General features: G+C 34.8%; 1 long non-coding RNA gene across 1 annotated transcript; it reads left to right on the top strand.

Moving 5' to 3' along the window:
* The first annotated feature begins 899 nt into the window (after positions 1-899).
* On the top strand, positions 900-13,292 carry LOC123658101. Its single transcript, XR_006743832.1, has 3 exons — positions 900-909; positions 11,915-11,919; positions 13,227-13,292. It is a non-coding gene; the product is annotated as an uncharacterized LOC123658101 (long non-coding RNA).
* The last annotated feature ends 1,933 nt before the right edge of the window (positions 13,293-15,225 follow it).

Below are 15,225 nucleotides of genomic sequence, written 5' to 3'. Positions count from 1 at the left end.
AAACGTCACACACAATGCGTTTTTTAAACTTTATTTTCCAATCATACAATTTAACTGTTTACAAACTTTTGTCATTTCATCATAAAAGTGGGTCATACATACATATATAGACTACATATTCTTTATATCCCAGTGAACGGTAACTCGCCCTTGCCACGGGTGAAAAGAATCCCGATGAATAGGTCCATTCGTGTGCTGAGAGATCACGCGATGTACCACAAAGGAGGTTGTCTCAAAAATTAGGTTTTTTAATATAATACGTTTAAAAAGTAGCTGTTTCTTGTGGCATCGGTTTTAATAAATATAATTGTTGATCCAGTATTGTTAACAACCTTGGTGGATTTGGTGGTAAGTAGAGCGTTTTACGTAAGAAAAAAAAATGTTGTTTTTTTTTCATTACTGCATTTAATTATTTTTTTATTTTATTTTATCTGTTATAGAAAAATAAACGACAACGATGCTGTGTGGTTACGGCATCAAAGAACATAGCCACCTCCTCTCTTCCCGTGGGTGTCGTAAGAGGCGACTAAGGGATAACACAGTTTCACTACCACCTTGGAACTTAAAAAGCCGACCGATGGCGGGTTAACCGCCCAACTGCTGGCTTTGAAATACATAGGCCGAAGACGGGCAGCAGCCACCACCTCACTCACCGTCTCGTTCAGGTCACCAACCCGCTTGCCCAGCGTGGTGACTATGGGCAAAACACATCGCACCCTTAATAAAACAAAGATGTAACTCAAAAATCGCAAATTGTGGGAATTGGCGTTTGAAGTTTAGCACTTTTTCCGCATTGTGTTTGATTAAAAATTACCAATTATTTGTAATGCTCTTAATGACTTTTACTATTGATATCAGTAGTTTAAAGTACAGAGATTAATAGAATAATAGAAAAACAACTGTGTTACAGTCTATAATAGCTGTAAAATGGAGATGAAAAAAAAGTTCCGACTTAAATCTCTTTATGCCAAAAATTACTTAATATTTTAGGTAGTATTTCAAAAAAATTCTCTTTAGTATTAAAACATAACAAAAAGTTTTAAAAATAAATCACAATGTTTCGTTTTATGATTATTTAATTGTAATTATGACGTTGTATGTATTAATGTATCATTTTTTTACAAAACGAAAACTGAAATTTATCACCTTTTTTTTTAAATTAAACAAATTTTTATTAATCATCTCATATTTATATATCTCTTTATGGCTACAAATATTGTTTTTTAAACAAAACAAAAACATACACTATTATAAGAATTAGGTATAATTAGTCTCTAGTAAATATCTCCTAAAATCACAAATAATTACTAACCACAAATAATCTAATATATAAAATTCTCGTGTCGCGGTGTTTGTAGTTAAACTCCTCCGAAACGGCTAGGCCGATTCACACGAAATTTTGTGTGCATATCGGGTAGGTCTGAGAATCGAACAACATCTATTTTTCATACCCCTAAGTTAAAGGGGGGGGGGGGATTAAGGGGTTTAATAACATATATGGCAAAACAAAGTTTGCGGGGTCAGCTAGTAAATAGTATAAAAATCAGCAGTCTCTTCTTTCTTATAATGTCTATCATCTTGTTTTTGCTCATTGTTTGAATTATCAAATGATACACATAGATCACACTGACCTGTTTTTGGTTGGTGAAACCCTAAGTTAAATACCGTCGGAATCAATATTTTCTGCACATTTGAATCGTCTCGCCATAAGACTCGACGAATTCCAACCACCAGAGCAGGTTGGGTTTCGAAATGGCTACAACACCGTAGACCACATCCATACTGTTCGACAGATTATCCAAAAGACAGAGACATATAATCAGCCGCTGTGTATGGAATTTGTGGACTGCGAGAAAGCCTTCAACTGTGTCGAGACCTGGGCTGTCCTGGACTCTCTGCAGAGATGTCATATCGACTGGCGATATATCGTGGTACTGAGATGTATGTACGACGCAACGACGATGACCGTTCATGTCCAGGACCAGAGAACAATACCTATTTCCCTGCGGCCTGGGGTAAGACAGCAAGATGTAATATCACCGAAACTGTCTACCACTGCGCTGGAGGATATCTTTAAGACCTTGAACAAGGCATCAATGTCAACGGTGAATACATCTCTCACCTTCGTTTCGCCGACGATATCGTCATCTTTGCGGACACGTTAGATGAGTTAGGCCAAATGCTAGCCGGTCTAAACGAGTCCTCCCGACGTGTCGTTTTCTGTATGAACTTGGACAAAAAGAAAGTTATGTCTAACAACCAAGTCATACCGAGACAGGTATCGGTCGATGGTACCCTTCTCTAAATTGTTTAGGATTATATTTACTTAGGCCATACTATCCAACTAGGCCGCAACAACTTTGAGAAGGAGGCCGATAGGAGGATTCGGTGGGGCTGGGCGGCATTTGGCAGGCTTCGTCGAGTCTTCACTTCGAAGATTCCGCAATGCTTGAAGACAAAAGTCTTCGAGCAATACGTCCTGCCTGTGTTAACATACCGAGCCGAGACATGGACACTGACGAAGGGACTGGTCCACAAATATAAAGTCCCTCAACGTGCAATGGAATTGGCCATGTTTGGGGTTTCCCTCAAAGATAGGATTAGAAACGAGACTACCGCGAGAGAACGAAAGTAACCGATATAGCCCACAGAATTAGCAAGTTGAAGTGACAGTGGGCTGGTCATCTGTGGCGCAGGACCGGTGGCTATTGGAGCAGACGCGTCTTGGCAAACACAGTGTGTGACGTCCTCTGGCCCGTTGGACCGACGATCTACCTAAGATTGCCGGTGTAAGCTGGATGAGGATTGCGGAAACCGGGATGTCTAGCGCGAACTTGGGGAGGCCTATGTCCAGCAGTGCATTGCAATAGGCTGAACTGACTGACAAATATTTGGTTTATTATTGCAGTCAGAGTCAAAAGAACTTTGATTTTCAAACATAAAATTTCTTCTGTTGACAGGCTTATTAAACAACGTATTAAAATCTACAGTGTATCGTCGTCACTCAGGTCGACGTCACTTAGATCTGTGTATTATACTGGAGAAATATTGTAACTGGCCACACTATTGTAATTTCGTCGCTCTCTCAGCTGAATTTGCTCATATTTTGCTCAGTATTTTGTGGTGAATTGGTGTAAGACGTCTTTTCTTCACAATCCGTTGTAACGTTTTGTGGGGCAGGGTTTTGGGTAGGCATTGAACTATTGGAGCTTGAAAAACTGGATGAAGATGAGCTAGAAGAGCTTGACGATGATGAGCTAGATGAATCGGAACTAGATGAAGATGATCTTGAAGACGAACTAGAGGACTGTAAATGGCTACTATTATTTAGGTGTCATTTTTCTCGTCAACTCATAAGTGACAGTAAAATATTGAGTCGGTGTCATCATTTTCGTCAGCTCTGCAGTTACATTTTTGGGCTCTGGAGATATATGTATTTTGTTGATTTTCCTCTTCAACCTGCATAACTTCTTTAGTCTAAAATAACAATAATTCATAACACTGTAGTATATTTTAAGGATGAATAATAATCATAATTATTTAACGTCAAAATAGCAGCATTGTTGAATGACAATGATCTATTCAGTCGTTTTGCCATAAAAGAGTAACAATCATCCATCCATACGTCATCCTCATAAACTTTCACATTTATTACAGTAATCAGATGAAGAAAAAAAATTATAACTTAGGTATTACACTAGTATTATATTACTTAAAAAGCCGACCGGTGGCAGGATAACCATCCAACTGCTGGCTTTGAAATACACAGGCCGAAGACGGGCAGCAGCGTCTTCGGTGCGACAAAGCCAGCCCTGCGGTCACCAACCCGCCTGCCCAGCGTGGTGACTATGGGCAAAACACGTAAGTTCACGCTATTTTTGGCGTAAGCTTGTGGAGGCCTATGTCCAGCAGTGGACTGTATAGGTTGTAATGATACACTATTATGTTTATCTTATAACTTTTACGCTCGATACGCTGTAACTCTTCATTGTGGTGTTCAGTTTCTGAATGTGGTATTAAACTTAAAAAAAATTGTGAGCTCTAAGACGAAACCATTTTCAAAACGTATACAAATAAGCACAAAAGTTACAAGTTATTCTTAACTTTTACACGAAAAGGGAATTAATGTTGAAAGTTTTTACTAATCTTTCGTCATTCTAAATAATAAAAAGAAGTAAACAAAAGTGACTTTTATAAATAGCCTTATTTATTACAATAAAGTGATACTTAAACAATTACTCCAACAACTAAGGCATATATTTCAATATGAAACTGAAGTGTTAGGCGTTAACTTTGTAAAATTTGTGAATTTTTAAAACAAAACCGAAGTAAATCCAAATGTTACACATCATTATCAAATGCGTTTTCTGAGAGAATGAAGTATAAAAAAAATCATCTTTTTATTTTAAATCCCTTTTAATCTAATATCGAATTATTTGATGTTACTCAAAACAGCAGCACTTCAATCTCCGCTCACTGCCGGTGCATCTCTGAATCACGCCACTTTATAAGAACTGACTTGTCAGTTCCAGTTGATAGAAAAGAGAGCAACAGTCGCGTATCTCTCTGTATCTTATAGTTAAAACGCCGGAGTCGAAGTCTAACTATTCTTTACGCGACGAAGACGGGTTTTATTGTAAAATCTCCAAATCCACAAATTTTGACTTACATCTTTGTTTTATTAAAGGTGCGACATGAGTTCACGGCATTTTTGGCGTGTGTGCTAGTGGAGGCCTATGTCCAGTAGTGGACCGCGAAAGGCTGCTGTGATGATGATGATGATGAGAAAAATAAATGACAAAAGTATAAATATGAACCTATTACAAAAGTATCCTACATATGCATATTCGTTTTTGATTAGTTGTATCTACAAACATGGGTATATAAGTCGCACAGAAAAAAAAACAACTGTTAGCACAAGCGTAAACGGATCACAAAATTACTCCGAATATATAATTACTTTTTTAAACCATTTTATTATAAATGTAAATAAATTTTCTATCACAAAAAAAAAGCAAACAAACAAACCCGCACACGAGGGTCGGTTACAACTGTCAAAAACGATAATTCAAAAATCGACATTAATAATTACTTCTAGAAATATTATTTGCATTCCCTTTTCAAAATCACCGCATAATTTGACAATCGGAACCACAGATACGCAAGTCAGTGCGCAGGCGCCGGTCAAGGAGAATAGAAAAAAATGTCTTTGTCGCAAACCGCAAGGACCGGAGCACCTTTCTATAACCTAATCCCTCCATACTAAAATAAACTGTAAGCTATAAACATAAAGCTCAAATTTGATTATATATATTTTTCGTATACATTAAAACTTTTTGGTTTTTTTTTTTTGTAATATTATAAATAATATCATAGAGACTACAGCGTGTATTTGCTAAGCTTTTAATGATGCACCTAATTTGAACACCTAATTAGACAGATATTGTTCACATAAAAGGGAGGGTAGTTTCCGTAGTATTGATGTTTAATATTTTATTCCGTGTATTTTGGATTTTGGATTCCGTGTATTTTGGAGATTATTACAGATTAGTTTAACATTAAAACAAACGTTCGCATTGCAAGCACGTTGCCGATCACAGGATCTCTTACGAGCTTCGGCAATTTTACTACTCACCACGGACACACAAGACTATAACTTAGAGCGGTATTCAGGTACTTCCCCCGATCAGACTACTGCAAACTTAAAAGTCGGATAATTAATGCAGATATTTGTCGTGGTCTGGGCGTTTGTGCTTGTGTGTCTCTGGATCCCCGACAAGGAAGAAAATCCTACCGGGGGCCGTTGAGTGTGCAGCGATTTATTTATTTTTACTCTATATCATTTATTTGTTTAACAGGTTACATAAGCATTAGTATTATTATGTTAAAACATAAGTTTTATATACTTTACCGTGTAGCACAGTCAACTATTTTTATCGACAAGTGAGAGACTTGATCGTACAAATGACAAAGGTTTGGACTTAGTCGCGCTGTTCTTATTAAATACAAATAATACAAGATTTGAAAGAGGATTATAATGTAATCCATAACTCTACGATAAAATATGAGTTTGTCTAATAATTTTTAAGGTTATATTGTGTAATATTATATTATTATTACTAGGATACCATAACGAGATAAAGGGTCATCGCAAACTATCGAAAAAATTAATCTTTTACAAACAAAATCAAAACAGGACCGAGGTAGGCGGCGATCGATCATTATTTTTGATAATTTGTCCAAAATATTTTTTCGGAACGATGCTATTACGTGATTATTGGGTGCATAGTGAGTTCGATTCCCGATTATAGACATTTGGTAAAACTTGGCGCCCGGCGCGCCGTGTAAACAATGAATTATGTTTGTTTGTTTGTTGGTTTTCATCCCTCGTTAACGCGTTCACTGCTATACTTACGAAGTTTGTATTATAGAGAAACTTGGAATTCGAATCAATTCTCATTGTAGATATACTTCTTTACCTGGTAAAGTGGTCGATTTTACCCTCAACGATGGTTTCGATTCCCGTTTATGGTATTTGCACAAATTTTTGTCTTTATTCTGGGTTTGCGTTATTATATTTCGCTTGTTATTATACGAAGCTGATTGCGATCGCTGCTTATATTAGTTAAATTGTCAGTCAGCCAGTATTGTGCTGTATTAAGCTTAGCCCTTTTCCCAGTAGTGGACTATATGGGCATAATATGTTATATTTTGTAGCTTAAAACATATAATGTCAAAAAAGCGTAATATTAAATTAATCACACAATGTCAAATAGTTTTTTTAACCAATAAAGTTATTCATAGTTCTTAAAATATAAAATAAAATACTAAATAATTAAATAAATTATTTTGAAAAAATTATTAAATAATTGAATATTATTTAATTAGCTTCTCATTGTCAAGAATCTGTATATTATCTACATTACTGCACTTTGTTAGCCTGCTATGTAACATTAGTTCTCACTATCACAGGTTGGCTGGAAGAGAGCTCTTCTAGAGACAAGTCCACCGTTGCTAACTAAATTTGTACATAACTGTACAAAAATTTTAAGTGCAATAAAGAATATATATATATTCAAAAATTAATAATAAAAACTTCTTCCAAATTTAATAATAAAACAATATTTACACTTGCAGGTTTTATTGTAGCGAACAATAGCACCTGCATGTCTTACTATTTAATATTTTAAACATCGGACGTGATTTTGCGAAAGCTGTTAATGTAATTTGTTTGTTTGGTGTCATAAAGACTTTTGTATTATTTATTCTTTTTTGTACTTACATTTAATTATTTTAGCAGTGTTTCTTTATATTTTTGTATCTAAGCAGCCCCTCTCATCATCTGATACAGATAATAAAGACGAACTCCTTAATTCTCTTATTCATATAATTATAACCATTATAAGGTTCTGTTCAAATAAAACTATTATGTGTAATAAAATAAAAAAATAGGTTAGGAGCCAATAAGCCACGGCGAGATCGAGTTGATTGGCGAAATGCGTTGATGCGCGGGCGAAGCTTGATCATAGACTAATGGAGTAAAAGACGTGTCAAACGATTCAGTTTCAATTTTAATCCTGTTAATAATAATGTATTTAAAAATATTAATCAATTTAATTTCGACTTCGTCCTTAGCTAAAATACAACTCAATAGGAGACACCCTTAGGACTATGTTTCATTTAGAGCCCTACTATAGGGTGATTTTTGAGGGACTCAGTATCTGGACCGTGAGCCAGTGCCGTTGTGAAGACTTCTAGCAGGGTGAACAGCAATATTCATTTTAAAGAAGTGATTTTCTGTACCTAATAATATAATGTATATATGTATAGTTTATATAACAAAGCACGGTATTCATTGTTTAGCTATGTACTATTTAGATATTCAATTAAATATTTTGTATATACAAGCTTTTTTAAGATTATTTCAAGTCTATAAAATCCATCTGTCTGTAATATGCGGTGCAATGTAATTTGTCAATCATGTGCGGTAAAGTCATTCTAGATCGTTCCTATAAAATGACAAAATAAATTCCGAGAAAGACGAAGAGCTAATGTTGTTATTATTATAAAAAAAAAAAAACTACACAAAATACATGAATATATGTTTTTTTAAAGTCTTAAGGTGTGATTAAATCAACTTAAAGCAACCATAATTTATACTTAATTTCAACAAAATAGAGTACATTAGCTACTATTTAGTTATTAAATTATTCGTATCAAGCAAAAAATAAAGTCAATTATGATTCAAAACAAAACTTGGATTCGACGATGACTGAGAACCACATTTCGTAATCGTTCAAGGCGGTTCTGTCTCACTAATCTTTGACACTCAATCCAATCACCTATCGATGATTTATTGCCAGGGTTCCGGCGGATGTTTGTTTAGAAGCCAATTACGACGGTAGCCATCACGCCTCGAGTGTGGCTGTTCAACGCCGCTTTGTTCTTCATCACCGAAATTGTGAACACATAATGACTTCTTTGTGACCTGGTGTCTGAGCCGTTTTACACTGAATCGAGGTTGGAGATGATTGTTTAAACATTTCGTGTAAACTTTTATTAGTTCTTTTGAAATTTGTTAATACATATTTGTGTATATATATTGTTGAAAGTTTAAGAGTTAGTACGTATTACAAAGTTGTTTTTTTTTTTTTTTAATTGGTTTGCCAATGTAACCAAAAGAAATGATCTGATAAAGTTATAAAATTAAAGGGAAATAATTAACTGAATTTAAGGGCACGTGGAACAACTTGGAGGATCCGCAGTGGAACTTTTTGGATTAAGCTCCAATTCTTCTTCAACATGGAGAAAGAGGCTTTAGCCCGGCAGTGGGATGTTATAGATTGAATCGTGATTGACGCTTGATGTCCGCCAGAATTTAAGAAATGCTAAAGCATTTTACAAGATATTAATAGTTGTAACAAAATACTATTGTATTATATTTGTGTAATAAGTCAATTGAAATGATAAAATTTATATTTAAATAAGTACATTTATTTATATTACAATTTCATTAAAATTTACGAAATAAAGAGTACTTAATAACTAAAGAAGAGGTCACAAATATTTCTCACCCCCGTTATTAATATGTAAAAGTTTGCATACATTACCTAAGGGCTGTTTCACGGTGAGTGAGCGTGCCTTATGGGAAAGGTATGAGTAAAGATGGCTGTGACATACGGACGGACAGGTGGTGCCGTTCCCACGATATAGCCAATTGTGACCTTTGAATATGTCTTTGACTTTTGATAATCGTGTAAACAATTTAAAAATGCATAAAATTAAAAAAAAAATAGGAAAACACCTACAAGGATTATTATTAAAACTAAACTTTAGTTGTATTCCTGTTTTTAACCGACTTCCAAAAACGAGGAGATTCTTATTGGGATTGTTTTTTTTAGTATGTTATTTACTTCAGTACTTTTGACTGGGTGGACCGACTTCGATAAAAAAAATTTAATCGAAAGGTGGTGCGTTACTTTTAGACCTCTACCTCTTGGTTTCTAGTTCAGATTTCAGATTATATGAGGATTAATTTAGTATTTTTTAAGCGAGGCTGATTTACTTAAAATTTAGAAGAAAAAAACTTATAAACATACATTTATGTGATAAAATATATGAGTGACCTTTCAGCATAATTTTGTAGTTGTGATTTTTTTGTAATATTAGTCTTCTTCTTTACTTTTCTTTAATGATTTATTTGTGTAAATGCCTAACTGTAGTAACTTTTTTATTATTTTAGTTAACTCTAATTTTACTATGTTTTGGTTTGCATAATAATTTAAAATTTAAGTAATAAAATGTCTGCAATGCTTGTGATTTCCCAAATTATAAATAAATAAATAAATAAATAAATAAATAAATAAATATCTACACAATACACACACGGTCGTCTGTTCCAAAAGTAAGCAACTTAATGCTTGTGTTATAGGTAACAGTCGACTGGTATATAGCTACATATTTTTTTTTCGATAAACATACTTATAAATAATACATATATAAATATATATAAATAAATATTTATATTACACCCAGACTCGGGGTGGGAATCGAACCCACAACCCTCGGAACAGAAAGCAGGGTCACTACAAACTGCGCCAACGGGCTAGTCAATAATTAACATAACACATTCTTTGTTTCCTTCCAAAAAGATGTGTTAAGGCTTCAATATCGAGCCTCAGTGTTTAACCGTCAAGGTAGGGTTCGATTCTCGTGTCATATGGAGTTAACCCTGACCATATTTGATTACCGTTAGCGCCATACCGCACCGTTTATATGTTAATGTGGTGGTCACCGACCGTGACTTACACGATGACCATTACTGATGGTATTCAGAATAACGAGTCTTTGATAAGCCCTTGTTTTTTAATAGAGTAACTGCGGAGTTTCTTGTCGTTTCTTCTCTGTGGAATCTACATTTCGAGTATGTGGAAGCTTCAATTTAATCTGTAAAATGGCAATACAAGTGTTTTGAAGCCTACATTAATGACATTTTTTTTTTTTGATCGATTTTGATTTTAAATTATTCGGAAAGTTATTCTCTTTAAAGGCTTTAAGTATACATATAAATTAATTTCGCAAGTTATAAATTGTTTTTTCTTTTGTTATTCGAAAGCATGCAGAAAATTGTCATACAAGTATGATTAGGAAAACAAGTATTTGGTAAGAAATCTGTAGTTGTTGAGGTAGGTGCTTTATATAATCGTATTATATAGGAAAAGAATATCTATATATAAATAAATATAAATCGCTTTATGTCATGCTAAGGATGAAAATCCATGCTGGCGTGATTAATTTGGTAACTTTTCTACTTAGCTGATTTTAAATGAAAGAAGTTTCTTTATTTCATTTAGTTCAATTTAGTCACAACTAGACACCCATACAGCCTTATCTACCAATATAAGACATACCTACTACACAAGAAACTCAAAAAAAAATCAAACCAAAAAACAATGGTATTATTGAACAAAATCAATCAGAAAAAAAATTAAAACAGTCCATTCAGTATCAAAATTTGACGCAAAAATTTAACTTTAAAAGAAAATTAAATTTTACAAAATATTGCAAAACAATTTAAACATCAAATATTATTATCGTATCAAAAGTATTGAAAACAACAAAGGCCAATATCCAGCCATAGGCATCGTTCGCTAATTTCACCTAATTCCGGCATCGTACCCGCGACATCTGGCAATACGGTTAGAAAAAGAGACACGTCTGAGCGCACGTGCGGATACTACAACTGTAAAAAATATGTACATTATAGTAATACTATACGTCCCACGCAGTTACAGCCAGTCTCATTTTTTAATGATATTGCAGATTGGTTTAAATTCTGTCAATCAATTAATATTTTATTTATTTATTTATTTATAATAATAATAATAATATTTATTACAATAAAAATGAAATCTTAAAGTGTTTGCTCGCAAACGAAAAGAACCGACTTCAATTACATCGACAAGTAATACAACGTAAGTAGACGAAAAAAATTAACAAACGCACTAGTCGTCACTACGATTTTTGACGGTTTCCCTCGATTTCTCTGGGATTGCATCATCAGATTCTGGTTTCCTTATCTTGGTACCACACTTGGGGTATATCCTTTCCAACAAAAATAGTATTATCAAAATCCTCCTTTTTTAAAGTCGGTTAAAAAAGCAACTCTATTCCCTATTTCTAGATTTTATTATTTGTCATTGAAGTAAAACTTCTGTACGCACGCTTGACTTTGGAAGTAAGCTGGTGAAATCATGACGAGAACGATATAAAAAGTGTGATCGGGCAAGGCGAACGGAAGTTGAGAGGGAGATATAAGTTAGTGAAGATATAAAGAAGGAGAGTAAGATCTAAGTGAGATAGATCTAAGGCACACTATTTTTTTTAATATTGATGGCTTATAAACTAGTCAAAGAGCCTGTTTCAGCGTTATCCACAACAATATTTGTCCTATAGATAAAAGTTTATCATATATTATTCTTTTTCACGATCGAACTCAACTATATTTATGAGATAATTCTATTCGTAAATGTGAATCTAAAATGTTTAATTTATTAATTGAGGAGAAACAGGTCTTACTGGCCTATTATTATTCTTGGCCTATCCATATCTTACCTCCTGCTGTTAAAGTCTATTTGTAACTTATGTACAGGATAAACTATCCACAAGCGGTAAAACTGGTCCCAATTCAAGTGGACTTCAAACGTGTTTATAATTCGTCACTTTACACAATTTACACTTTTAATCATGTAGTGTATGTGAAGCTACCATCGATTCGGAATCGTTGCTACTGCCAACATTACTAAATTGTAGTCTGTGTTAATTACATAAGAATAATTTGAAAATTCAATGTTTTTTTTTGACATGTTGGTAACAACAAAACTGTTACATTACAATAATACAGTTTGTTGTCCTAAAGGTGGCGTTTGTAATCGTGTTGTGTGTTTCTGAACGCCAGACACAGATGTTCTTTCTAGCTTAGGCCAAATATTTAAGTTTATATACCCAATTTGATATGCTTAAAAACAAATTATTATTCATTGCAACACAAATACAGAAAAACAAATAGTCCTTAGTGTTTGTTAAGATTTATTTTGTTAAATATTTCTTCTAGAACATGCCTCAACCTTCATATATAGAGATGTTCAACAATATTATAAAATTTATGTATATATACGACGCAGTTGACATGAAGGTCAACCATATTGTTCACGATGATAACATTACAGGGGGTGAGAACTAACACTATCCTCCAACCCTTCGATATAATATCGTATGGTGATAATTAATTTGTCTAGTTGATTTGATTGTGTGCTACTTATGTAAGTTATTGATATGGAATGGCTTTACTGTATTGATTGTTTATCTCAATGTAACAACACAGGTATATTGTTAGTATGCTTAAATAAATGAGTGAAAAAAAAAACAAGTGTGCTTTAGACTACACGACAGAACTAAAAATTCTTTAGCTCCCCCAGTAATATACGAAACGTAACTCTCTTTCTTTCTATCTTCATTTACTTCCTCTCAACTTCCTTTCGCCTCGCTCGGTCCCCGACTAGAAAAAATGTATCTGGACCGGATCAGGATAGAATGAGGCATGCCAGATCCGGCAAGCTCTATCAGGACCAGGTCTGGTCCAGACAAGGTTAGCCTGATGTAAAATATAATCAAGTATGGTAAGGCATACTGGATCAGGACCCGGTCCGGTCCAGATCAGTGATCAGTATCTAGCCCTGATCAGGCATGCTTGGTCCGGTCCTTCTAAGGAAAACGAAAAAATTTCTACTCGGGTCACACTTCTCGTAACGGTCTCGTCACACATTCACCAGCTTACTCCCCAAGTCAAGTGTGCGTAAAGAAGTCTTACTTAAAAAACTAAATAATCATTCACAATTACTTGTATATTGAACAAAGTAGTCGAAAGAACGAATATAATAAGTATTTTTAATACTTAGTGTTTTAGAGAAGAGTACTTTCATCATTATCATCATTACAGCCTATACAGTCCACTGCTGGACATAGGCCTCCACAAGTTTACGCCAAAAATAACGTGAACTCATGTGTTTTGCCCATAGTCACCACGCTGGGCAGGCGGGTTGGTGACCGCAGTACTGGCTTTGTCGCACCGAAGACGCTGCTGCCCGTCTTCGGCCTGTGTATTTCAAAGCCAGCAGTTGGATGGTTATCCCGCCATCGGTCGGCTTCTTAAGTTCCAAGGTGGTTGTGGAACCTTGTTATCCCTTAGTCGCCTCTTACGACACCCACGGGAAGAGAGGGGGTGGCTAAATTCTTTAGTGCCGTAGCCACACAGTACTTTCAGTTCAGTGCTAATAAGACCCTCTAAGGAACAATAGAACTACCTCTCGACTACTCACTCGATACCTGATAGCGATCGCTAATCATAGTATAAAAAGCCTATTCCCAACATTGAGTCGTTACAGAGTGAAGCAATTAATTAAAAAAGTAAATAAAAATGTTATTAACAAAAAAAAAATGAAATTAATATCTGAAAGTTTGAGAATACACACCCTCGTATTAATAACGGAGGGTTGCGATAATTCCTCGAACACCCCAACTTGTGCGGAATCATTTTAATTAGACCCCGATGCTCCGTTTGACTTTTGACTCTGACACGTAAGCTTATTACAAAAGTATTTCGTCGTACACTAGATAATTTTTAATTAATTTAATCTAGACTTCCTTTAATATATAATAAAGGTAACCTTTTTTTTTACGCGGGGAAAATCCATCATGGATACCCTCCAGCGCGGGGGCGCCAGAGGGTTATGTCAGACTCCTACTGACTAAAAACCACCACGTGTTAGCAGTCATCCGCCTGGGTGGGGCGAGAGGGGTCGCGCTAGCATTCGCCACCTCATAATAAAGGTAACCTAGATTAACCTAAAACCACAAGGGGACATTACAGTACAATATAATAATTACTTATACATATTGCAACATTTACGATTACCAAAAGAATGACACATTACAGTACCACGCATTCAGCCTGTAACATCCCATTGATGGACATAGGCCTCTTTCTCCATGTAGGGTTGGCATATATGTTCCCTATTATGAGTAACGATCGCTATCAGGTATTTATGATAACAACCGGTACCGACTACTTAACATGTTTTCTGCTGCACGGTATACACAAGGCCAGACCTCTAAACCAAAAAGAAATATTTTTACATATACAAATATACATCCAGAGCAGGAGTCGAACGCGCGATCGTCCACGAGGTGCACATGTGCATAATCCCTAATCCCCCCAGGAGCTCTGGTCACCTTACTCACCAGTACTCAACAGTATTATTTAGCTGTGATCTTCTGTAAGGTCGAGGTACTACCCCAGTCGGGCTGCTCCATATTTTGAGCAGGAAATTCGTGCTGTGCCCTACCTCATTTAATAAAATAAATAATAATAATTAAATATATAAATAATAATTAAATAATTTCAGAATAAATACAAAAAAAAAAACTTAAAATATATTAACTTAAACTACAATTTCCTCAGTGTACAGTAACCAGTATCTGCATAACATTAATTATATCACGTTACACCAATCTAGATGAACTAAAACAAAATATTCGCCGATGTAATCTCGTAGATATCTCTAGTAAATCCTTAGATCCATCAACATATCCGTAGAAAACAGATCGTTAAAAAAGTCCTACCTGTTCGGAGATTGTGTTTTTTAAGGAGTTATTTTTTTAATGGAT

The sequence above is a fragment of the Melitaea cinxia genome, chromosome 11 (genome assembly GCF_905220565.1).
Source record: "Melitaea cinxia chromosome 11, ilMelCinx1.1, whole genome shotgun sequence".
NCBI lineage: Eukaryota > Metazoa > Arthropoda > Insecta > Lepidoptera > Nymphalidae > Melitaea > Melitaea cinxia.
Note: the sequence above shows the minus strand (reverse complement) of the source record. Positions and strands in the feature narration are given on the sequence as shown.